At 40.9% G+C, this 26,280-nt stretch overlaps 1 protein-coding gene across 1 annotated transcript in view; it reads right to left on the reverse strand.

Annotated features, from left to right (window-relative positions):
• Window positions 1–12,682, reverse strand: part of LOC121569690 (retinoic acid receptor alpha) — a 217,917-nt gene extending 205,235 nt beyond the window's left edge. Inside the window, exon 1 of the mRNA XM_041880837.2 lies at window positions 12,451–12,682. The gene's annotated coding sequence lies outside the window, so the exon portion shown is untranslated. The remainder of the gene's footprint in view (window positions 1–12,450) is intronic.
• Between the last annotated feature and the right edge of the window lie 13,598 nt (window positions 12,683–26,280).

Here is a 26,280-nt window from a genome sequence, read left to right on the forward strand (position 1 = left end):
TCGCCCAGCGCTCCCGCTCCGTCACGGGGGGGGGGGAGGACGACGAAGAGAAAGAGAGGAGGAGATGGCTTGTTTAATTTACTGCGGCCCATCTGTCTCGCACTGCAGCTCCCAGGAGGCTGTGCTGCACCGCACCGCCTGCCCGTTAGTATGCATGTACGCGAGCAGGCTGAGACGTTAGTCGATAGTAATTGAATGTGTAGAACGGACACGCTTCTCTATTTCACATGCAATTTACTTGGCCATTTTAAAACACAGGCCTGCACGGCTTCAATGACAAATATCTCCGCCGGTATTGAACACTATTGAGTACTCCAAAGTGTCGTGTGAGCTCCAGTGCCTTCAGAAAGAATTGACACCCCTTGACTTTGTACACATTGTGTTAAAAGCGTCAATTTAAAATACCCCATAATGTCAAAGAGGAATTGTGTTTTTAGACATTTTTACAAATTAATTAAAAATGAAAAGCTGAAATGTCTTCAGTCAATAAGTATTCAACTCCTTTGTTATGGCAAGCCTAAATAAGTTCTGAAGTAAAAATATGCTTAACAAGTCACATAAGTTGCATGGACTATGTGTGGAATTATTGTGTTTAACATGATTTTTCATCTCTGTACCCCACACATACAATTGTCTGTAAGGTCCCTCAGTCGAGCAGTGAATTTCAAACACAGATTCAATCACAAACACCAGCAAGGTTTTCCAAGGGCACCTATTGGTATATGGGTAAAAATAAAAATAAAGCAGACATGAATATCCCTTTGAGCATGGTGAAATTATTTGTTACACTTTGGATGGTGTATCAATACACCCAATCACTACAAAGATACAGGCGTCCTTCCTAACTCAGTTGCCGGAGACGAAGGAAACTGCTCAGGGATGTCACCATGAGGCCAACAGTTACAGAGTTGAATGGCTGTGATAGGAGAAAACTGAGGATTGATCAACAACATTGTAGTTACTCAACAATCATAGCCTAATTGACAGAGTGAAAAGAAGGAAGCCTGTATAGAATATTCTAAAACATGCATCGTGTTTGCAACAAGGCACTAAAGTAATACTGCAAAAAATGTGGCAAAGCAATTAACTTTTTGTCCTGAATACAAAGTGTTATGTTTGGGGCAAATCCAATCCAATACCTTACTGAGTACCACTCTTGAAATGTTCAAGCATAGTGGTGGTTGCATCATGTAATAGGTATGCTTGTAATCGTTAAGGACTGGGGAGTTTTTCAGAATAGAAAAGAAACGGAATGGAGTTAAGCACAGGCAAAATCCTAGAGGAAAACATGGTTAAGTCTGCTTTCCACCAGACACTGGGAGATTAATTCACCTTTCAGAAGGACAATGACCTAAAACACAATGCCAAATCTACACTGGAGTTGCTTACCAAGAAGACATTGAATGTTCCTGAGTGGCTGAGTTACAGTTTTGACTTAAATCTTCTTCAAAATCTATGGCAAGACCTGAAAATGGTTGTCTAACAATGATCATCAACCAAGTTGACAGAGCTTGGAGAATTTTTAAAAGAATAATTGGCAGATGTTGCACAATCCAGGTGTGGAAAGCTCTTAGACTTACCCAGAAAGACTCACAGCTGTAATCGCTGCCAAAGGTGCTTCTACAAAATATTGAAACAGGGGTGTGAATATTTATGAATTAGATATTTATTTCATTTTCAATAATTTTGCTAAAATGTCTAAAAACATTATATGGTATTGTTTGTAGATGTGTGAGAGAGAAAAATATTTGTAATCCATTTTGAATTCAGGCTGTAACACAACAAACTGTGGAATAAGTCTAGGGGTATGAATACTTCATCTCACATAAGATAGAATCTCCAATGGACGTTTGATAGTTCTCATGTCAATGTGCAAATAGACCTACAGTATAGGGTTGGGTTATTTTGTGAAGTCCATTCTACAAATCTAGGAACAGGAAGATACCTACGCTCCAGTGAGTTCAGCTCGTCACCTACAGTCACGCCAATGCTAGGGCACACTTTGTACCATATGTTTAGTGGGCATCGACCACAGGCATTAGTTCCTAACACCCACATATATTTCCTGTGGTTCACTTACTGTTTTCATTTAAAGCAAGTCATCACAATTTACATTAGATTTTTGCCTCTGTTTTTCATCTAGACTTGAAGAAAATCAAGTAAGATGCCAACTACTCAAGTTTTTGCATGTGCCATTGCAAAAAATTATTAAGACAATTGATGAAGTTGATATTGGCTGATGAGTTGTTTGGCTGGGAAACCGTCGTCAAGTGATGAAGTCTCAAGTGACAGGAAACGTCTCCACCTACATCTTGTCCCAAAACGTGGACACAATGGACTGACAAAAGAAGCTCAAAGACAAAGATGCTGACTGACAAAGAAGCTAACAGAAGTAAACAGACAAAAAGGTGAAAGAGGTAAATGGACAGACAAGCTAACAGACAGAAATAAACACATATCAGCAAATATCAGAAAAAAAATCAAAGTAAAAAAGAGACTCAAAGAGCTGGTAGAAATATAGGCAAGCAAACTAGAATAATGGCTAGATGGATAAACATAAGCAGGCAAGAGACAGATAATCAGTCAGTCAGACAGCTAAGCAAAGGATGCATTCTAACAAATGGAAAGGCAGACACTCAGACAATGGCAGGCATAAAGCGATTGGATGAAGGCAGTGGATTTGTTAACCTCACAAAATTTGGACCACATAGAGCAGATGAGAGATCACTAGCTAGGTTTCCTTCCAATTGGTGACAGTATTCAAGCGAATATACAAAAATCTGCGTAAAGAAAATGTGCATTTTCCCACCAGTGGTGTGTTTCCACCAAATGGACTTGTTGCAGATAAAAATCTGTGTGTAATGACAGTGCACACAAAATGTACTTTTTTGCTTAAGTTTTCATGTACTGAATAAAACATTTAAGTTCGATGTGTTTCCATCGCATTTTCAACTCTACCGATAGTTTTGTCACAAAAACGTTTGCGTTACATAGCAAATGTGCCTACTCTGGTCTTGCACGTGTGCTCTAGCCAACAGCTGGCAGATAGGCTACAGTGTAGGCTAGTCTACTTGATGAGATTATTATGGATAAGAGCGAGAATATTTTTATTTATCAAACGGCAGTCAAGCATCAATCATCATGTCACCAGAATAAGACCCTCAATATTGATTGGAAAGGAACCTCAAGATCACTGTGCACTTTCACCACCCTATAATCTGTAGCCTAATAAACTGCATGGTTTCCCGAGTCGTAGTGGGAGGACCACACACCATATCATCGTGTGACTCCAAGTTCACTTCGATACGATGGTTATTATATCTATATTTGCGCATAAAGACGTTTCCACCAACATTTTTCACATAATTAATTTTACCAGCACAAAAAGATTCCATCATGTCAAACGAACAAATTATCTGTTGGCATTTATAACATTTTACCGAAACTACCTGTTTCCATCACAGCTGTCGTGATTTTTTTTATATGGTATGACTTTAAATCGCATAAGAACTGTGGATGGAAACATGGTTAGTGACATGGGCACAACTGGGGTTCAGTTTGTGTGTGAGCACTCTGCCCATCTCACTAACCACTAATGCCTTGGACCTACTGACTCGACTCAAAAGAGCCCCTTTCTCTCCAGTTTACATAATTGAGGAACAAAAGGCTAGCGCCACAATGGAGCAGTCACAAATGGAAATGGCCAAGTGTCAAGCCCACCTGGAGCTGTAGCAAAACATCTACAGGCTAGAATCTAGATGAAACGCCAAAACAATGGGGTAATAGCCTGCTATTTACATTTTACATTTACATTTTAGTCATTTAGCAGACGCTCTTATCCAGAGCGACTTACAGTTAGTGAGTGCATACATAATTGTTTTATTTTTCATACTGGCCCCCCGTGGGAATCGAACCCACAACCCTGGCGTTGCAAACGCATGCTCTACCAACTGAGCTACATCCCTGCCGGCCATTCTCTCCCCTACCCTGGACGACGCTGGGCCAATTGTGCACTGCCCCATGGGTCTCCCGGTCCCCGCCGGCTACGACAGAGCCTGGATTCGAACCAAATCTATAGTGGCACAGCTAGCACTGCGATTTACCAGGTAGTCAATTAGAAATGACTTGTTAAAATGGTAATTATGTAATAATTGAATACTCATGACACTTTGGTTTCTGAGGTTAAATGACACATAGGTTCCTACCATCTCAGGTGCCAAATGTCAAAACAGGTCCTTAAGCAAAAGAGTAGCCCAACTCCCTGACCTCCATGACGTTTCTAGATAGTCTTGAGCTGTTCGCCTTCTAAAAAAGCATCCATTCAGCATTGACATCATGCATAGCAGATTGCCTTCAGCTTTATGGATAAGTGGTAACTTTCTCAGTGGTGGCAGGCAGAGCCATGCTATGGATCCTAATTGCTGTCGTGACGGCAGCTCGCAGTGCATCAAATACAGTCATGCTTCAACACGACCGAGCTGCAATCTTATGAAGGGAGTTTCTCATCCTTTTTGACATGTTGCACGATCACCATCAAATTATGGCATAGGAAATATTTTCTTACATAAGGGATATATAGGCTTAATTCAAGACATAATTGTATATTATTGTGGTCAACTAGGTATAACTGTTTGATTAATTAGCTGAGTGATTACTTGATTGGTTCATTGAGAATGTTAGCGAGGAAAGAATAATGCACAGCTTGAATCAACGCAACGTTTCTCTGCATACATGTGCACACGTATCGGTAGCCTACAGTATGCTATTGATGGTGTGTGTGCAACAGTGTCTTCTTGTGTGTACACGCACATTCCCACATGCACATGCAGTACAGACAGGTCCCTTTCATCACCTGGGTCTCATCTCGTCAGTCAGCATCACACATACAGTAGGAGAGGAGCTTCTAGCTGACGCCCTCTGCTGCTAGGCAGGAACACGTTTAGAACAGTGCAAGTACAAGCTTGCCTCATGTTTATCTATCAATCAGGCCAGTAATCATAAAGTGTCACAGAGTAGGAGTGCTGATCCTTTAGATCATAATGAATGAGATTACATTGAGGGGGGGGACCTGGGGATGATCACAGAGTAGGACCAATACAAAACTTTGTTGTTTTCTCTCGTTTGCTAAACCAGGGGATTCTTTACTCATTGGAAGTGGTTTTAAAACACAAGGTTGTAAGGTAGATAGAGCATGCAAGATACTGTGTGATGCAAGGTGTACTACATCATTTTATGATTGATACAATTCACCATTTTAATTAGTTTAGTGGTCTCTCATTAGTCTAGCCAACATGTTTTGAGAAGCCTTATAAACAGTGGTGTAAAGTCCTTAGGAAAAAATACAAAAACAGTACTAAAGTTGTTTTTGGGGGTATTTGTACTTTACTATTTATATTTGACAACTTTCACTTTTACTTCACTACATTCCCAAAGAAAATAATGTACTTTCTACTCCATACATTTTCCCTGACAACCAAAAGTACTTCTTACATTTTGAATGCTTAGCAGGACAGGAAAATTGTCCAATTCACACACTTCAAGAGAAAATCCCTGGTCATCCCTGCTGCATCTGATCTGGCGGACTCACTAAACACAAACGCTTTGTTTGTAAATTAGTGTTGGTGTGCCCCTGGCTATCCGTAAATAAAAAAAGCTAGAAAATGGTGCCGTCTGGTTTGCTTAATAGAAGGAATTTGAAATGTTTATAGGTTTAGTTTTGATACTTAAGTATATTTTAGCAATTACATTTATTTTTGATAGTTAAGTATATTTAAAACCAAATACTTTTAGACTTTTACTTAAGTAGTATTTTACTGGCTGACTTTCACTTGAGTCATTTTCTATTAAGGTATCTTTACTTTTACTCAAGTATGACAATTAGGTACTTTTTTCAACCACTGCTTTTAAATTAGCATGAAATGATTCACGCTCAGTTTTCAAGAGGCTATTTAGCTTGGATTTGGATCACTGAGTTTATAATATTCGGTACAGCATTGCATTTGGGCTCTCTGTAACAAACAAAACAAAAGCTTGGCCTTTTTATCATTCAGAGAAGATTTATTATATGGGAAATCAAGCAACTAAAACCCATCATAATAACTGATCAAAGCTTCTGTACACACATAGGCCTTAAAGCAACCGGGCAAAACAGGACATAACTCTATGTATAGTTGAAGTCGGAAGTTTACATACACTTAGGTTGGAGTCATAAAAACTCGTTTTTCAACCACTCCACAAATTTCTTGTTAACAAACTATAGTTTTGGCAAGTTGGTTAGGACATCTACTTTGTGCATGACACAAGTAATTTTTCCAACAATTGTTTACAGACAGATTATTTCACTGTATCTCAATTCCAGTGGGTCAGAAGTTTACATACACTAAGTTGACTATGCCTTTAAACAGCTTGGAAAATTCCAGACAATGATGTCATGGCTTTAGAAGACTAATTTGAGTCAATTGGAGGTGTACCTGTGGATGTATTTCAAGGCCTACCTTCAAACTCAGTGCCTCTTGGCTTGACATCATGGGAAAATCAAAAAGATATCAGCCAAGACCTCAGAAAAATAAATTGTAGACCTCCACAAGTCTGGTTCATCCAGGAAGTTAAAGCTTGGTCGCAAATGGGTCTTCCAAATGGACAATGATCCCAAGCATACTTCCAAAGTTGTGGCAAAATGGCTTAAGGACAACAAAGTCAAGGTATTGGAGTGGCCATCACAAAGCCCTGACCTCAATCCTATAGAACATTTGTGGGCAGAACTGAAAAAGCGTGTGCGAGCAAGGAGGCCTACAAACCTGACTCAGTTACACCAGCTCTGTCAGGAGGAATGGGCCAAAATTCACCCAACTTATTGTGGGAAGCTTGTGGAAGGCTACCAGAGACGTTTGACCCAAGTTAATCAATTAAAGGCAATGCTACCAAATACTAATTGAGTGTATGTAAACTTCTGACCCACTGGGAATGTGATGAAAGAAAAAAAGCTGAAATAAATAATTCTCTCTACTATTATTCTGACATTTCACATTCTTAAAATAAAGTGGTGATCCTAACTGACCTAAGACAGGGAATTTTTACTAGGATTAAATGTCAGGAATTGTGAAAAACTGAGTTTAAATGTATTTGACTAAGGTGTATGTAAACTTCCGACTTCAACTGTATAGACTAGTCAACAACACACACACGCATGCACAGACACGCATGCACGCACACGGGAACACCAATGTGTGCACATGGGCACTTGTAGCCTACATGTTCGTCTGAAAAAATAACGATTATTGACATCCCTACTACACACACCACCCTGGGCTGCAGATGCCACACCAGCTCTGGAACACTCCCAGGACAGTGTTCCTAAATGGCAGGGATGACATCAAGGCCTTAATTCAATTGGTCTTGTGCGCTCTGCCTACAAGGCTTTGAGATGGCAGTGGAGAACTAAAGGACGATCAAACCCCCTCCCTTTCCTCCTAATGTCACAAAGCCTAGTCTAGATCCATGAGCACTGAAATCTAAATGTCATGCAGGTCTCGGGGAGAAAGAGAAAAATAGAACCGCCAGGAGATTGAGTCATTTCTACAAAACATTTTTCGGACCCAAATCATCTCCCCCTTCACTCTAAAAAGAGTGATCCTTCAGGATAATTTAAGGTTAAAAAAAGAACCTTAAGGTTAAATTAAAAACCTATACTCTGCCATCAATTTGTTTTTTAACCTTTGTAGACTGAAGAGGTACTTTGAAGAACCCTTTTCAACTGAGGGGTTTGTTTTCGACCCAGCAGTGCGCTCGTGATTAAAGGGCGCTCGTATGTATAATTCAAATTGAGAACATTGGTCAAAAGACGCACTGGAAGCGGGAAGCGCGCGGATGGTTGGAGATGCGACAGATAAGAGATTACTTGTAACGGATCGACGTGAAAGGTGAGTGAACCTTAGCATTTTGAATTATCTTAGCTAGTGAATAGCTATCAAAAAATAAATGTAAACACTACATCATGTAAGGTACTCTTTGTTTTTCATCAGCTAGCAAAGCTATAGCCTTTAGCCTAATGTTAGCTGGTAATTGTTGTAGCTATAATTTTTGGTAGCTACGTTTCAATATTGAGAAATGTTAGTCCTAATTTAAACCCATGATACACTATCACCATCTCCTTCCATCCTCCTCCAGTCTCTGTCTTATCCTGCCCAGTTAAGTTAGTAGAGTTTGGGTGCTGTGAGAAACTCAGCCTCTACAAACAGGTAACACACACACACACACACCACACACACAGACAGACACAGAGGACCCAATCTAGGTTATGTTAAACTTGACAAAAAAAGAAAACATGAGATGTAACATTTTATATCAACTACTTATATTGAATGTGTCAAATGTATATATTTCAGGCTGGTGTGTCTGGGTGGCCTGCTTTGATAGATAAACGCAACCTCAGAAAACAGGTAAGACACACACAGAGACACAGATTACCCAATCTAGGCTGTTAAACTGCACAAAAAGATTGTTGTTTATGTTCCTAATATATGTCTTTCATGTTGGTGTATTGGGGCGTTCTGTCTTCTGCATTTCAGACTAAAGCAAGACAATGTTTAAAGCTCACTATGGATCTACCAACTATTTAGCATCTACAAAGTCTTTGGATGTATTCGTAGTGTGATTATAGTGTGTTCTATGTTATTCCTTAGTCTTTTCCAATACTAACCGAATGGTGAATGAATGTATTTACAGTGTGATTATTGTATGTTCTGTTACTCCTGTCTCTGTCTTCTATATTCTCCCTCTCCATTCTGCAGCTGATAGCATAGCACATACTCAACTTTTACTTGATGATCATCAACACCATCAATCAATGTCATTTGTATTAATCTAAATGTAATCTTGTATGCTTCTATTTTGCTTTAGGTACCCCATTACCCAGCAATACATGGATGTGTGCACAGCGCTCATTAAGAAGTACTCCTCGTTGAGAGACCACACGTGGAGGGGATTTGTAGGAATTCTTAAATTTCCTACTCACATTAATTCACACACTAATAACCTTTTTTTACACCAGATTGTGCCTACCCAGACCATAATGTTCTGGCTTGGATATTTTCTTCTCACATTGTTTATTCTATCACATTTCCAGCAGCATAACGAGACAATCGCTAGTTATGAAATTGACTAACCTCTGACCTTGGTCCCATAATTACATTTAATGTAATGACAGATTATGTACCCTCTACAGCACGAAGCCGTTCTAATCTATTTATTCTAATCCAGCCTTTTTATGACACACCCTCCAATTAAAAGGTCTCAAGGTCACTGTAGCCATTTTGCTCCTCCCCTACCTCCTCAAAGTAGATCCAAGTGGGCTGTACGTCACACCAAGACAGTCGTGAAGAGGGCACGACAACACCTTTTCCCCCTCAGGAGACTGAAAAGATTTGGCATGGTTCCCCAGATCCTCAAACAGTTCTACAGCTGCACCACCGAGAGCATCCTGACCGGTTGCATCACCACCTGGTATGGCAACTGCTTGGCATCCGTCCGTGAGGCGCTACAGAGGGTAGTGCGTACGGCCCAATACATCACTGGGGCCAAGCTTCCTGCCATCCAGGACCTATATACTAGGAAGTGTCAGAAGAAGGCCGAAAAAATTGTCAAAGACTCCAGTCACCAAAGTCATAGACTGTTCTCTCTGCTACCGCACGGCAAGCGGTACCGGAGCGCCAAGTCTAGGTTCAAAAGGCTCCTTAACAGCTTCTACCCCCAAGCTATAAGACTGCTGAACAATTGATCAAATGGCCACCCAGACTATTTACATTGACCCCCCCTTTATTTATTGTTATGTAATTTTATTGTGTTACTTTTTATTTTATTTTTTACTTTAGTTTATTAAGTAAAGACTTTCTTAACTCTATTTCTTGAACTGCATTGTTGGTTAAGGGCTTGTAAGTAAGCATTTCACGGTAAGGTCTACACCTGTTGTATTCGGCGCATGTGACAAATCAAATTTGATGTACAGTATTTTCCAGCAGACAAATAAATATATGCAACATTAGAAGTGATAATGTGTAAGGTGTACTCAGTTGTTAACTTACTGTTTGAAATATGACTTGAGTAACCTTAAATCTTATTAAAATGTTGTATTTCTTACAGTGTGTAAAGTTCCCATCACCTACCATAAGAATAGATGGGAATCCCTTTGCGGATGAGAGCTACGTCCAAGTCTTCCTGGATGGAGAGGAGCTACTCACTAAAGAGCCTGAGGACATCTCCATGGGATTAGGAGTGGCAATGGACCCCCATTGCCTTTTTAATATTTAATATGCAGCATCAGTGAAAAGCACTATGATGTGCATTCAGAAATGTGTTGTTGGATTTGATGAGGGTGGTAAATTACCAACAAATGTTGAATGGCAAACTTTTTGCTGCGGAGAGGGACAAGGGAGACAAGAGCACAAAGTAACGCGAGGTCAGTTGTAACAGCCACATTACTCGAATGAGAAACCACTTACAAACTGTTATTCGATGTGCTAATGCTTTGTTAGTGTCTCTACATGCCTATGAGTTTTATTATTGACCTATGAAATATTTTTCATGTATCTAAACTTATTTGGGGTCTTTTGATTGGTATAGTTGATGACAATAATTATTATTGTGTTTTTATTGATTGATTGCATATTTGGATTTCTGTAACTTTCAAAGTCAATAAAGTGAATTTCTTGACCATTCAATGTTATTTGTATAATTATGATAATAATAATAATTATACATGGGACATAAAAGGTTCAAACCCTAGAAAGCTATTTGAGGAACCTTTTAAAAATGTATTTTGGGAAAAGTTCCCTTGAAGCACCTTTTGGGGTTCCACCCGTGTTTTACAATCTGAGGAACCCCTAAAAGTACATACAGGAACCTTTTATTTTTAGAGTGTTGAATGAACACAAAAAGTAAGCTCTTAAACACACTCAGTAGTTGACATACGAACGTAATGTTGTGTCATGCAGTGTAACTTCCCAGAATTCATTGACTCACAGTGGGGGTATAGAAGAACTAGGCTAAATTCCATAATATTCCAAGGTAAAATGTCCCAAGTCCCATAGCCACAGGAAGATGTTTGGGGGTGGGGGTGCTGCGATTTTTTTTGTCAAAAGGGGGGTGCACTACTGTCAAGTCCCACAGTCAAGTCAACCCATCAAGTCAACCCATCAAGTCAACCTATCATGACATGCATATTGAAAGGCAGATAAAAACCTACCCGACACATAAGTAGGCTGTATCAGGCAGCCTAAAGCGTAAATCATAGTCCACAGACGCTGAGACGCGATAGTCCAGCGTCCCATTGTGACATAGCTACTCATCTCCGAGACCACCATCCACGGTGGACACATAGCCCGAACACGCACCTCCTCAATTCATTTGGTGCTGACAGTTGAAGAAATTACTTGAGCTGTGCAGAGAATTCGAAAAGTATGAAAGCCAAAGGTCCAATATTCTAGAACACTGCTGTGCATATGCATTCAAGTTTAGGACTATGATAAACCCTTTATGCTGCATTCGTAACCAAGTGTGAAGTGGAAATGTACCACATGACTGGGAAAAATCCACTTGAAAAGCCTCCAACTGGTAATTACTGGAGGGAAACTCATCATCCAGAGCTCTCACATGCTCTGACGTCACCTACTAAGGAAATTACTTAGATAACAGCATTTTCTGCAGGTAAATGCAACAAAACATTATTCATAAAAAGCAATCTATTAATATGGTTTTTGAACACTATAATTAGTTTACAAGCATAACAGCTGTAATTTTTGTTTATGGTTTACACAGCTTGTTGGCCACTAGCCAATCTGCTCTTATCAATGAGTTCAAAACACATGAATGCATCCAACTGGTATTTACCACTTCACAGTCCAGTCAATTCCCACCTCCCACTTTGTTATGAAAGCAGCAAAACTCACTTGCCGCCCCCCCCCCCATTTTCTACAACTGTTTCGAGTGGCAGCCCAGCCATCAATGTGACATCTAAACATTCAAAAATGTTTTTAATGCTTTAAAACGATCAATTTTGAAACGAAATTGCATAAAAATCCTGTAGAGAGGTGTTGGCTGAACAAGCGCACGATGCAATGATTCCATCTATGGACAAAGCTTGTTACGTTGTAGCGGCAACCTATATAACTGTCAAGGCTCGCAACAAATAAGATTTGGACAGTTCACATAATGGCGAGATGTGGCTTCCTAAAGCTTCAGTTTGCTATTCCTGCACAACTGAAAAGGAAAACGGAGTCATGACAGCACATAGATTGAAACACCACATTCAGCTCTCTCCTCGAACTAATAACCTACTAGACAGTGTCAAGTGTTCATCTGTTGGAGACATGGAGAGGCTTCTCCCGAATCTAGTCTACCTGTCACACGTCCGAACAATCGCATTGTCAGTAGCCTAAATAAAAAGCCAGTCAATACCTGTTGACTCCTCCTACCGACGTGTTGGTTGGTGGAAGTCCGAACCTGAACCGATGATGTTTTGTCCTGAGCTTCTTTTCCGAAGTCGTTTCTCTGTCGTTTGACGAGGGGTGTAACGATTTGGAAGGTCTGCTTTGTCAGACAGTGCGCGTCTGACAAGAGCTCTGCGAGTTTTCGCCAAAGAAACGGTTTTTCACGGAGCCGCGCAAATTGAGTCGAGGCTAGAGAGCAGCAGCCATTGCGGTTACGTGCATTTTCGGAAATCCAACACTGGCCAGCCTACAGAGGTCCACTCCCACTTTTCATATCTACCATGCCAATTATGTAATCTAGTGCAGGGTTTCGCAAAGTCGGTCCTGGGCCCCCCCGGGTGCACATTTTTGTATTTTGCCCTAGCTCTACACAGCTGATTCAAATAATCAAAGCATGATGATGAGTTGGTTATTTGAATCAGCTGTATAGTGCTAAGGCAGGACCGAGTTTGGGAAACCCTGGTCTACTGTACTGTACATCCAAACTCCAGCACACTAAGAAGCCTACTATTGCTCTTCTAACTATGACTTTGGAAATGCTACATGAGAAACACAATGACGTGAACATATATCAAATATTTATAATATTCCTTTCATAATCAAATGAATACATTACATGTAATGCTGTTTTGAATATAAATGTGGCATCAATGTCAGTATCTGTATTAGATTGGTTTCTTTTATTTTCTTCTAATGTGGGCGTCAAGAATGAATCCTATCTGTGTCAACTGTCAATGAACCAAATTCTTAGTGTAAATCTAAGGGCGCTTTCACATATCACTGTATGATCCGGATCCTGGAGGGTTTGGTACCCTAATCCACGCTATAAAGCATGTGTGAAACGCTAACAAACCCTGGCTAAAACAGGCATATTTTATGGGGCCTGGCTGCCAACCAGGAGGGGGGACCTGGGAACCGTCCCACACTGGGTAGGCAATATGTCGCTAAGCAGCTATCGTCTTCTCATCCAGCACTCTCTCTCCCAGTCCCACGCTTTGACTGACAGCACTCTAGTGAAGGGATCCGATCCTGATCCAGAAGGTGCGGGGCTTATACAGCACATGCTCCCAGGAATCCCGGACCCCGCCCATTTAAAGGGACTGCGCTACAATATTCCTGCTAGAAGTCTCTCTCTCCTTGTTTCTTTCCCCCACAATGTAATCTTTCAAAGATGATTTCTCTGGCGCTCATCCTGGCTGGTGTCCTCCTCTCTACTCGCCTGGCCTCACCTGGTCTACCTCTCCTCTGTTTATGGCAGACTGTATTTATAGAAGTGGGCTACCTTCCAGGGCTATTCCTGAGATGGAAGTGAGCGCAGCGTGTCCATCCAGTCCACACTTGTCACCACCGGACAGGGTGGCCAATGGGCCGTGAATGGGCCCCTCCTAAGCCAAGCATCCCTCGCTGGGTGTCCTCTCTCATCTCTCCCTTCTCTCCTCTCTTCTTCTTTTGACGAGATGTGTGAGGAGAGAGACAGCTGCTTGGAGACTGCCAGGACCATTTACTCACATAGCACTATGGCCTGGCCGGCCAGCAGTGTTTCAAGGGAGAGTGTCTGCAGACCTGGGTACCAATACTATTTGAAATGTCAAATACTTTAAGCTTGGAGTGTCATGTGGGCGGGGTTTGCACATTGGGGACTTTTCTATTGGTTCCATCACACCAGGCAAGCTCAAACAAGCACAACTAGTATTTGGAATGATTTTCAAATAGTATTTGAACGCAGGTCTAGTGCATCCATAGTGTGTGTTTGTGTTTCCAGGGACAGGAAACTGAGCATCCCAGTCAGAAAGCCAGGAGGATTATGGGCCATGGAGACGGAACTAGCATATGGGTGTCTTTGCCTGGTCTAAGCCTTCTTCTTCTTTGTCTGTCTGGGCCTGCAGGAGCACAGGCTTGGGCACAGATGTGGCCGTAAGCATGTGCATGTGTATTTGTGCTTATTTGTGTGTGTGTGTGTGTGTCTGTGTGTGTGTTTGTGTGTGTGTGTGTGTGTGTGCGCGTGTGTGTCAACTAAATCAAATTAAAATCAAATCAAAGTATATTGGTTGCATACACACACCCACAATTTCCAGGTGTTATAGCAGGTGCAGCGAAATGCTTGTTTCTAGTTCCAAGTGTTAAACAAATCATATATTTTATATTTGAGATTCTTCAAATAGCCACCCTTTGCCTTGATGACAGCTTTGCACACTCTTGGCATTCTCTTAATCAGCTTCATAAAGTAGTCACCTGGAATGCATTTCAATTAACAGGTGTGCCTTCTTAAAAGTTAATTTGTGGAATTTCTTTCCTTCTTGATGCGTTTGAGCCAATCAGTTCTGTTGTGACAAGGTGGGGGGGGTATACAGAAGATAGCCCTATTTGGTAAAAGACCAATCCATATTGTGGCAAGAACAGCTCAAATAAGCAAAGAGAAACGACAGTCCATCATTACTTTAAGACATGAAGGTCAGTCAATACGGAACATTTCAAGAACTTTGAAAGTTTCTTCAAGTGCAGTCGCAAAAACCATCAAGCGCTATGATGAAACTGGCTCTCATGAGGACCGCCACCAGAATGGAAGACCCAGAGTTACCTCTGCTGCAGAGGATAAGTTAATTAGAGTTACCAGCCTCAGAAATTGCAGCCCAAATAAATGCTTCACAGAGTTCAAGTCACAGACACATCTCATCATCAACTGTTCAGAGCGGACTGCGTGAATCAGGCCTTCATGGTCGAATTGCTGCAAAGAAACCACTAGTAAACAACACCAATAATAAGAAGAGACCTGCTTGGGCCAAGAAACACGAGCAATGGACATTAGACCGGTGGATATCTGTCCTTTGGTCTGGAGTCCAAATGTAATATTTTTGGTTCCAACCGCCGTGTCTTTGTGAGACGTGGTGTGGGTGAACGGATGATCTCCGCATGTGTAGTTCCCATCGTAAAGCATGGAAGAGGAGGTGTTATGGTGTGGAGGTGCTTTGCTGGTGACAGTCTGTGATTTATTTAGAATTCAAGGCAAACTTAACCAGCATGGCTACCACAGCATTCTGCAGCGATATGCCATCCCATCTGGTTTGGGCTTAGTGGGACTATCATTTGTTTTTTAACAGGACAATGACCCAACACACCTCCAGGCTGTGTAAGGGCTATTTGACCAAGAAGGAGAGTGATGGAGTGCTGCATCAGATGACCTGGCCTCCACAATCCCTCGACCTCAACCCAATTGAGATGGTTTGGGATGAGTCGGATGGAAGAGTGAAGGAAAAGCAGCCAACAAGTGCTCAGCATATGTGGGAACTCTTCAAGACTGTTGGAAAAGCATTCCAGGTGAAGCTGGTTGAGAGAATGCCAAGAGTGTGCAAAGCTGCCGTCAAGTCAAAGGGTGGCTACTTTTAAGAATCTCAAATATAACATATCTTTTGATTTGTTTAACACTTTTTTGGTTACTACATGATTCCATATGTGTTATTTCATAGTTTTGCTGTCTTCACTCTTTTGCTGTCTTCACTCTTATTATTATTCTTATTGTGGTCCTCTGTAGCTCAGCTGGTAGAGCACGGCGCTTGTAACGCCAGGGTAGTGGGTTCGATCCCCGGGACCACCCATACGTAAAAAAATGTATGCACGCATGACTGTAAGTCGCTTTGGATAAAAGCGTCTGCTAAATGGCATATTATTATTATTATTATTATTCTACAGTGTAGAAAATAGTAAAAAATAACGAAAAACCCTTGAATGAGTAGGTGTGTCCAAACCTTTGACTGGTATTGTGAGTCAAAACAGTAACTCCACCACTCAGGAATATTCACTGTCTTCTTGGTAAGCAACTCCAGTGTAGATTTCGCTTTGTGGTTTAGTCCTCCTAAAAGGTGAATTCCTCTCCCAGTGTCTGGTGTAAAGCAGACAGAAGCAAGTTTGCCTCTAGGATTTTGCCTGTGCTTAGCTCCATCCCGTTTCTTTTCGTCCCCAGTCTTTGTCGATGTCAAGCATGCCTATACTGTGATGCAGCCACCACGATGCTTGAAAATAAGGAGGCAATTACTCAGTAATGTGTTGGATTTTCCCTAAACATGAGCCTTTGCATTTAGGCAAAAAGGGTATTCCTTTGCCGTGTTTTTTTGCGGTATTACTTTAGTGCCTTGTTGCATACATATTCATGTTTCGGTTCATGTTTTATTTTTTATTCAGTATATTTTGATTCTTCTTTTCACTCTGTCATTTAGGTCATTATTGTGGAGTCACTACAATGTTGTTGATCTATCCTCAGTTTTCTCCCATCACAGCCATTGAGCTGTTTTAAAATCACCAATGGCCTTATTGTGACATCCCTAAGCAGTTTCCTTCCTGTCCTGCAGCTCAGTACTGAAGGACGACTGCATCTTTGATGTGTCTCGGTGCTTTAATACGTCATCCACAGCATAATTATTAACTTGACCAAGCTTTAAGGTATATTCCATGTCTGATTTGTTATTGTTACTCATCTACCAATCGCTGCCCTTCTTTGTAGTTGAATCTGTGCTGAAAATTCAGTACTTGACTGAGGGACCATACAGATGTTGTATGTATGGGGGACAGAGGAAGGTATAGACATTCAAAAATGTGTGGTCCCAAATCTGGGATTAAGGGTATCTTTTCCAAGTTTAAAATGATAAACTTTCAACATTGGCCATGCTGTCAATGAAGCATGATTTGTGCCGCGCTCAAAACAACGGTTAATTTGGAACTGTGAAAACTTGACTTCGGTGCGTTCAAGACAACTGGGAACTCGGGAAAAAACGAGCTATGACTGGGAAAATATGTTTTGAACGGTCATCCAACTCGGAATTGTAAATCCGGAACTCAGGCCTCTTTCTAGAGCTACGACCCGAAGATCAATGACGTCATCATGATTCAACCTTGTTTTTTTCCAGAGTTCCCAGTTGTCTTGAAAGCACCATAAATCCAGAGAATGCCAGACTTTGATGACAAAATTTGCCCACGAAGGACCGCCACGCCACCTTAAGGTGAGTCCAAAGATGTCTTGTATGTTGCTGCATAAATGATGTAATAATCCAGGGAGATATGTATAATGTAGCTAAGAAAGTAATAATAAGTGTATGTTGTGTAGTAAGCTGTTAGTAGCCCATGTGCCTCACCCTAATAATTTGGTCTATTTTCGCCTCTTAATTTCGCCTACTGTTCTGACTTGGTAGTGCATATGGAGCCTATAACCTGTTTTAGAGAAATGTAATCATCGAATATTGTAAGAGCTTTCATTGTCTGCTTATATGCCCCCTTTATTTATCCTACGGTTCTGATTTGGTGTACAGGGAGAACACTCTAAGAACGGCCCAATTTCTGAATTCTGTCCATGTACATTTCAAAAGTGCTAAACAAATAGTTATATTGACTACGTCCGTCCTCGCTCATTAATGTCTTAATCGAAATTACGGATTGCCTCTTATCCGCTTGTCGTCCCCTTATGCCATAGTTTGTACATCTCAATTGTCATTAGAAACCACATTTGTTTAAGCAAGTCAGCCATATCAGCTATGTTTTTTTTAAACGCAGTAAATGAGACTGAATGAACTGTTTCGCTGCCAGACAAGGCTCTGCTGATAGCCAGGTGGTAAGATGTTGGGACTGCTGTTGGGACAGCTTTATGTTGGCCCTAACAGTTTGTGGGCAACGTTTGTCACCGTTATAGTGCAATTCATGTATCGTTTAGTGTTGTGTTGTGTAGTGGCTTTGCTGGCATGCATGGCACTTTATTATTTTGTTTTTTTGCCCCACCAAGATTTATATGCTAAAATCGCCACTGCTCACTTGTCTCAATATTTATTTAACATGTCTCCGCCCTTTCATCTACACTGATTGAAGTGGATTTAACAAGTGACATCAATAAGGGATCACCTGGTCAGTCTATGTCATGGAAAGAGCAGTTTTGTACACTCAGTGTATGTGCATGAACTGTCTGTATTGTGTGGAGTTTGTATGAGAAATGTGTGTGTTTGTGTGAGTGTGTGTGGCTGCACCTCTATTCATGTGTGTTTGTGAAAGGTCACCTCACTTGGCCTTAGGAAATAACAGGCTGGTTGAGATCCTATCTGGTTTTGGGGAAAAAAACAGGCATAGCTTAGACTCCTCCCCTGAAGTGGGAAACCACATAAAAGAAAACAGGCTCGCAAATCTACCCCCCACTCACTGCTTCTCTCTCTCTCTCTCTCTCTCTCTCTCTCTCTCTCTCTCTCTCTCTCTCTCTCTCTCTCTCTCTCTCTCTCTCACACACACACACACACACACACACACACACACACATACACACAGACACACCAATTACCCCGTTTGCCACTACAACGCTCTTAACCTCTTAAGGATCGGACCCTTTTTTCAATTTTCGCCTAAAATGTCATACCCAAATCTAACTGCCTGTAGCCCAGGACCTGAAGCAAGGATAATCATAGTCTTGATACCATTTGAAAGGAAACACTTTGAAGTTTGTGGAAATGTGAAATTAATGTAGGAGAATATAACATATTAGATCTGGTAAAAGATAATACAAACAAAAAAACATGTTTTTTTGTTTGTTTTTGGTTCCATCATTTTTGAAATGCAAGAGAAAGGCCACAATATAATATTGCAGTTGAGGCACATTTTAGATTTTGGCCACTAGATGGCAGCAGTGTGTGTGCAAAGTTTCAGATTGATCCAGTGAAGCGTTGCAATACTGGACTACTTTGAGACATTTTCAGGAACATAACTATAGAGAACAAACCAAAATGATGTGGTAATACAAAATGTAAGTTTACACACTCCCAGGAATGTCATGCATGATGGATCATTAGCTTATACACTAACTTTCACACATCTATATGGCGGGGCGGGGTGGGTGTGGAGCCAGAGACAGCAGGGGTTCAAACTGTAGAACCCAGTTCCTACATTTGAATATGAAAATTGATTTTATCAAACAAAACTATGCTACATTTTATCTCTGGGACCCTTAGGATGACAAATCAGAGCAAGATTACTGAATGTAAGTACATTATCTACCTTCAGAGGTGAATGTATCAAACCAGTTGCCTTGATACGTTTTTTTGTTGTTGTGCACTTTCCTCAAACAATATCATTGTATTTTTTCACGGTAATAGCTACTGTAAATTGGACAGTGCAGTTAGATTAACAAGAATGTAAGCTTTCTTCCCATATAAGACATGTCTATGTCCTGGAAAGTTTGCTGTTACTTACAACAGTCATGCTAATCACATTAGCGCAAGTTAGCTCAACCGTCCTGTCTACAGGACACCGATCCCGTAGAGGTTAACATTCACACACAATCACACAAAAGCCAGAGGCCATTATGCCATTTCATTTTCTTTAACACACGTTGGGAAAGATAAATAATTTTTCCAACAGTCCTAGACAGCGCAGCGCAGTGCAAGCCGCTTGGTGGTTGAGCCAATCTGAAAGCATGTGGTAAGCCATGTGGAATGTTTCAAATCACTCCCAGATGTGGAAGCTAGCGCCGACACAGTTAACCCCTTAGCTCCACAGTCAATGGCACCCTATGCCCTATTTAGTGCATTACTTTTGACCAAGGCCCATAATACTTTTGATCAGAGCACTATGTGCCCTGGTCAAAAGTAGTGCACTTAATAGGGTGCTATTTGGGACGCAACCCCAGAGACGCTGCTTCAACTAGGGGAAGAGAGGAAGCATGTGGGTCTTTTTCCTTTTTGCTTTTATCGTTCATTCTTTGTCTCCCTCACTCTCTCCTGTCAGCTGAACGAGAAAAGGTGAGTTGTGTCTGGTGTGTGTGTGTGTGTATGTGTGTGTGTGTGTGTGTGTGTGTTTGTGGTGTTCCATGTGCACTTCAGAGAGAGGGAGGGCCATGGAGGAATTGTGTCTCTTTCCACCTGAGTGGACATCATACATCAGAGTGAACCAGACCTGTAGAAAGAGAGCGAGCGAGAGAGAGAGAGAGAGAGAGAGAGAGAGAGAGAGAGAGAGAGAGAGAGAGAGAGAGAGAGAGAGAGAGAGAGAGGAGAAAAAGGGGAATGTTTTTAGATACAGACTGTACCTTTCCACAACCTGAACAAGAACATGTAATTCTCTATTCAGCCTCACTGACCTCGTCGACTATTTCTGTTTGCTTGGCTTAACTATAGCATGTAGGTTCACACACTCCCTCATTGGTTGCCATTGGTTGCCACATGTTGCAATTACGGTAATGATGCAAATACTGCAACAGTATGAGAGAAATTACTGAAACTAAATGAACTGACTAACTGTAGCCCTCAATCTCTTCAGCAGTAGGTAAGGAATTAAGCACCTGCAAATAGCTGGTAAAGCGAGGAAATAATAATAATAACATAGAGCTGCGATTAACGGGGTTCACAGGATGACAAAAAGGACACAAGATCAGTTTGTTAACAAAGCAACACATGGTTTCCAGGTGTTTGATGCCATTCCATTTGCTCCGTTCCGGCCATTATTATGAGCTGTTCTCTGATGTACACCATTAGTTAAGGCAACTGGGATTCTCCAGAGTTTCTCAAGCGGCAACAAGGTGAAAATAAGACACATAATGGTTTAGTTCTTATAGGATGTGAATATATTGTGCCACTGGGGACAATAACATCTATAGTGCCACCAACTGGCCTGGTGCAGCCATCTAAGGTTGCAGTGACTTTATATTCACACAGCTTCTAATGATATATCCACAAGGTTTACATAACAAATTTCATGTCCATTTGTCCAGTTCTTATAGTGGTGTAGCATGGCCGACTTTAAATGCAGCAACTAATCATTCTCAAATGAATTAGAGGCTAATTCATTGAATGCAGCAACTAATCATTCTCAAATGAATAAGAGGCTAATTCATTGAATGTACAGTACCAGTCAAAAGTTTGGACATACCTACTCATTCAAGGGTTTCTCTTTACTTTTAATTTTTTTTACATTGTAGAATAATAGTGAAGACATCAAAATTATGAAATAACACATATGGAATAATGTAGTAACCCAAAAAGTGTTAAACAAATCAAAATATATTTTATATTTGAGATTCTTCAAATTGCCACCCTTTGCCTTGATGACCACTTTGCGCACTCTTGGCATTCTCTCAACCAGCTTCATGAGGTAGTCACCTGGAACGCATTTCAATTAACTGGTGTGCCTTGGTAAAAGTTAATTTGTGAATTTCTTTCCTTCTTAATGCGTTTGTGCCAATCAGTTGTGTTGTGACAAGATCCATATTATGGCAAGAACAGCTCAAAATAAGCAAACAGAAACGACAGTCCATCATTACTTTAAGACATGAAGGTCAGTCAATACGGAAAATTTGTCAAGAACTTTGAAAGTTTCTTCAAGTGCAGTCGCAAAAACCATCAAGCGCTGTGATGAAACTGGCTGTCATGAGGACCGCCACAGGAATGGAAGACCCATAGTTACCTCTACTGCAGAGGATAAGTTCATTAGAGTTAACTGCACCTCAGATCACCTCAGATTCCTGGTCGAATTGCTGCAAAGAAACCACTCTAAATGACACCAATAAGAAGAAGAGACCTGCTTGGGCCAAGAAACACGAGCAATGGACATTAGACCGGTGGAAATCTGTCCAAATTGGAGATTTTTGGTTCCACCGCCGTGTCTTTGTGAGATGTGGTGTGAGTGAACGGATGATCTCTGCATGTGTATTTCCCACCGTAAAGCATGGAGGAGGTGTTATGGTGTGGGTGTGCTTTGCTGGTGATACTGTCTGTGATTTATTTAGAATTCAAGGCACACTTACCCAGCATTGCTACCACAGCATTCTGCAGCGATACGCCATCCCATCTGGTTTGGGCTTAGTGGGACTATCATTTGTTTTTCAAAAGGACAATGACCCAACACACCTCCAGGCTGTGTAAGGGCTATTTTACCAAGAAGCAGAGTGATGCTATTCATAGCATACTTTGAAAAGGCATTTGATAAAGTACGACTGGAATTTGTAAATAAATGCCTGGAGCATTTCAATTTTGGAGAATCTCTTATAAAATGGGTTAAAATCATGTATAGTAACCCTAGGTGTAAAATAGTAAATAATGTATATTTCTCAGAAAGTTTTAAACTGTCAAGAGAAGTAAAACAAGGTTGTCCACTATCGGCATATCTATTTATTATGGCCATCGAAATGTTAGCTATTAAAATCAGATCCAACAATAATATCAAGGGATTAGAAATCCAGGGCTTAAAAACAAAAGTGTCACTGTACGCTGATGATTCATGTTTTCTTTTAAATCCACAAATTGAATCCCTCCACAGCCTCATAGAGGATCTAGATACATTTTCTAACCTCTCTGGATTACAACCAAATTATGATGTGGTCCTCTGTAGCTCAGCTGGTAGAGCACGGCGCTTGTAACGCCAAGGTAGTGGGTTCGATCCCCGGGACCACCCATACACAAAAAAAATGAATGCACGCATGACTGTAAGTCGCTTTGGATAAAAGCGTCTGCTAAATGGCATATTATTATTATATTATTATGATAAATGTACTATATTACGTATTGGATCACAAAAATTTTTTTACATTACCATGTAGTTTACCAATACAATGGTCTGATGGTGATGTGGATATACTCTGAATACATATCCCAAATGAAATAAATGATCTCACTCCAATACATTTGAATAAACATTTGCCAAAAATAGATGAGATCTTGCTACCATGGAAAGGTAAATACCTATCTATTTGTGGAAAACCTGATTAACTCTTTAGTATTATCCCAGTTTACCTATTTGCTTATGGTCTTGCCTACGCCTAGCGAACAGTTTTTTTAATTATATGAGAAAAAAATATTCCATTTTATTTGGAACGGCAAGCCAGACAAAACATGCAGCTAACAAAAATATATGGAAATGTCTGCTCTACCCAAAATTACAACCAAATAATTTCAGCATTACCGCAAAAATGGAAGAGGAAAGTGGAAGGGGAAAAAGTAAGGAACTTGTCTGTCCGCCCTGCATTAAAGAACATAATTGGTTAAAGAACATTGTGATAAATAAAAAAGTATACCAGTTTCATTTAAATACCAAAGGATTGACCGCCGTCCAGTATAGATTGCAAAATAGTTGGGAAGAGATTTTTGACGTACCGATTCTATGGCATAGTGTTTATGAACTGATACGCAAAACGATGCCGGATTCAAAACTTAGAATTTTTCAATTTAAATTATTATACAAAATTCTTGCTACCAATAGAATGTTATTTATATGCGGGATACAATATTCCCAGCTCTGCAGATTTTGCTGCGAAGAGACAGAATCATTAGATCAATTGTTTTATATGTATATATATATATATTTACGAGAGAAAAAAACATATGGGGGATTGGAAGTGATGCAGACAATTACATTGATGGAAGTTACAATCTATCAGCAATATTAAAGCTGATCTACACCCCCCCCAAAAAAAGGGGGAAAAAGGAGGAGAATGCTGCATCAGATGACCTGGCCTCCACGATCCCCCGACCTCAACCCAATTGAGATGATTTGGGATGAGTCGGATGGCAGAGTCAAGGAAAATCAGCCAACAAGTGCTCAGCATATGTGGGAACTCATTCAAGACTGTTGGAAAAGCATTCCAGGTGAAGCTGGTTGAGAGAATGCCAAGAGTGTGCAAAGCTGTCATCAAGGCAAAGGGTGGCTATTTGAAGAATCTCAAATATAAAATATATTTTGATTTGTTTAACACTTTTTTGTTTACTACATGATTCCATATGTGTTATTTCATAGTTTGTATGTCTTCACTATTATTCTACAATGTAAAAAAAAATTAAAATAAAGAAAAACCCTTGAATGAGTAGGTGTGTCCAAACTTTTGACTGGTAGTGTATATGACAAATCTGGAGTCAATCGAATGTATGGTTTATGAGAAGAAGATTTTCGAAGTATTATTTTGCATTAGCATGTGCTAACATACATCTATAGGTACAGTGCGGCCATATTTGAATGCAGCAACAATTTTGTGATAATGTGAAAACATGTAGAAGCAACATGTGATAACATAAAACTACACATGTGAAAACATTTGAGCACATGTGAAAACATGCTCTCATGTGGAATAAATGTGACATGTGGATGCAAAATTTCAACATGTGATACCATGAAACTACACGTGACAACATTTCAACATTTTTCACATAAAAGTGCAAATTTGATTTTTACATATGACCGTTTTTCTGATGTGAAAATACAATTCCACATGTGAGAGTTAGATTTTCACGTGAGGTGAAAGTATGTTATTCTCCTCACATGTGAAAAGGTAGTGTTAACTCATATTGAATACATGTGAACAACTGACCTCTTGTCATACAAAGTTTTAAGTCTCTAGGTCAAACGCTGCGACGGATATGAGGGTTTAAGTGAGTCTTTGTAGAGAGCCCCTAATAATATTTAATTTGTAGAGCGCATTTCCCATGCTCTATGTACACATCACATGGTTGCTCTGAAATGTCACCTAATACAGCCTGTGGTTGGAAGGTTTCCCTCTGTAGCAGATATGGGCAGGGATTTAAAATGGGAGAAACATAGCTTATAAATCCCTGAGAGTTAACCTAACTTTATTGCCGTGGGCATTGTAGCTTTTTTTGTTGTGGGGGTTTTATTAGCATGATTTAGTAGCATGATAACACACATATTTTTATTTTATGGGCGTAATAACACACACAATGCTGTTTTATTACAGTCATAAGGGATGCCGAAGGGAGTGAGGAAGGAGAGGAGAGAGGGAAATAGGGAACAGTTTGCGAGTGAGTTGACTGCACAGGGGGCGGACACAATGGGCTGATTGATTTCCCCTTGAGCGATGAACTCAAGTGCCCTCTCTCTCTCTCTCTCTCTCTCTCTCTCTCTCTCTCTCTCTCTCTCTCTCTCTCTCTCACTCGCTCTCTGCTCCTGTCGCACTCTCTCGTCGGCTCTCCCTCCCGCTCTTTTGTGCTCACTCATTCACTCACTCACTAATTTCGTCTCAATCTCTCTCTTTCCCTTTCTCTGTGTCCCCCTCCTTCTCCCTCTCCATCCGTCCTTCCTCTCTTCCTCTCCCTCCCTCCCTCTCTCTCTGTCCTAGTTGGAAGCTGTAGCGCTGGACTGTCTGCCAGAACAAAACCCTGGAACGAGGCCCGTTTCCCTGCCCTATAACAATGGACAGAAACAAGTATGCAGGAGGAGAAGAGGAAGAGGGAACAACAGAACGAGACAGGGAGAGAGAGAAATGGAGGGAGGGAGGGAGGGAGAGATATGAAGAGAGGGAGGGAGAGATATGGAGAGAGGGAGGGATAGAGAGAGAGGGGAAGGGAGTGAGAGCTGCTGGGTAGGAGGGTTGAGTGAGTTTTTGGAAGCTAAGGCAGTATGACGTGGGACGATCATACCACCCCGTTTACACACACACACACACACAGAGGGAAAGTGAGAGTGAGGGGAAAAGAGCGATGAGGCAGGGAAGGAGAGTGAGAGAGGGATATAGCGAGGGGAGCAAAGGAGAAAGAGGGAGAGAAAGTGAGAGGGAGCGGGACAAAGAGAAACACTATTTGGTGTAGGGGACATTGAAACAGAAATGGATAAAAACAAAGAGAGAGAGAGAGAGAGAGAGAGAGAGAGAGAGAGAGAGAGAGAGAGAGAGAGAGAGAGAGAGAGAGAGAGAGAGAGAGAGAGAGAGAGAGAGAGAGAGAGAGAGAGAGAGTGAACAAACCCAACTGTACTGTACAGTATGGTACTGTAGTGTAGTGGTGTAATGTGACAAATCCACCCTGCTGCCTCCTGAGATCCCAGACACCTCAGCCCAGACGACAGA

This window comes from Coregonus clupeaformis, unplaced genomic scaffold, assembly GCF_020615455.1.
Source record: "Coregonus clupeaformis isolate EN_2021a unplaced genomic scaffold, ASM2061545v1 scaf0027, whole genome shotgun sequence".
NCBI lineage: Eukaryota > Metazoa > Chordata > Actinopteri > Salmoniformes > Salmonidae > Coregonus > Coregonus clupeaformis.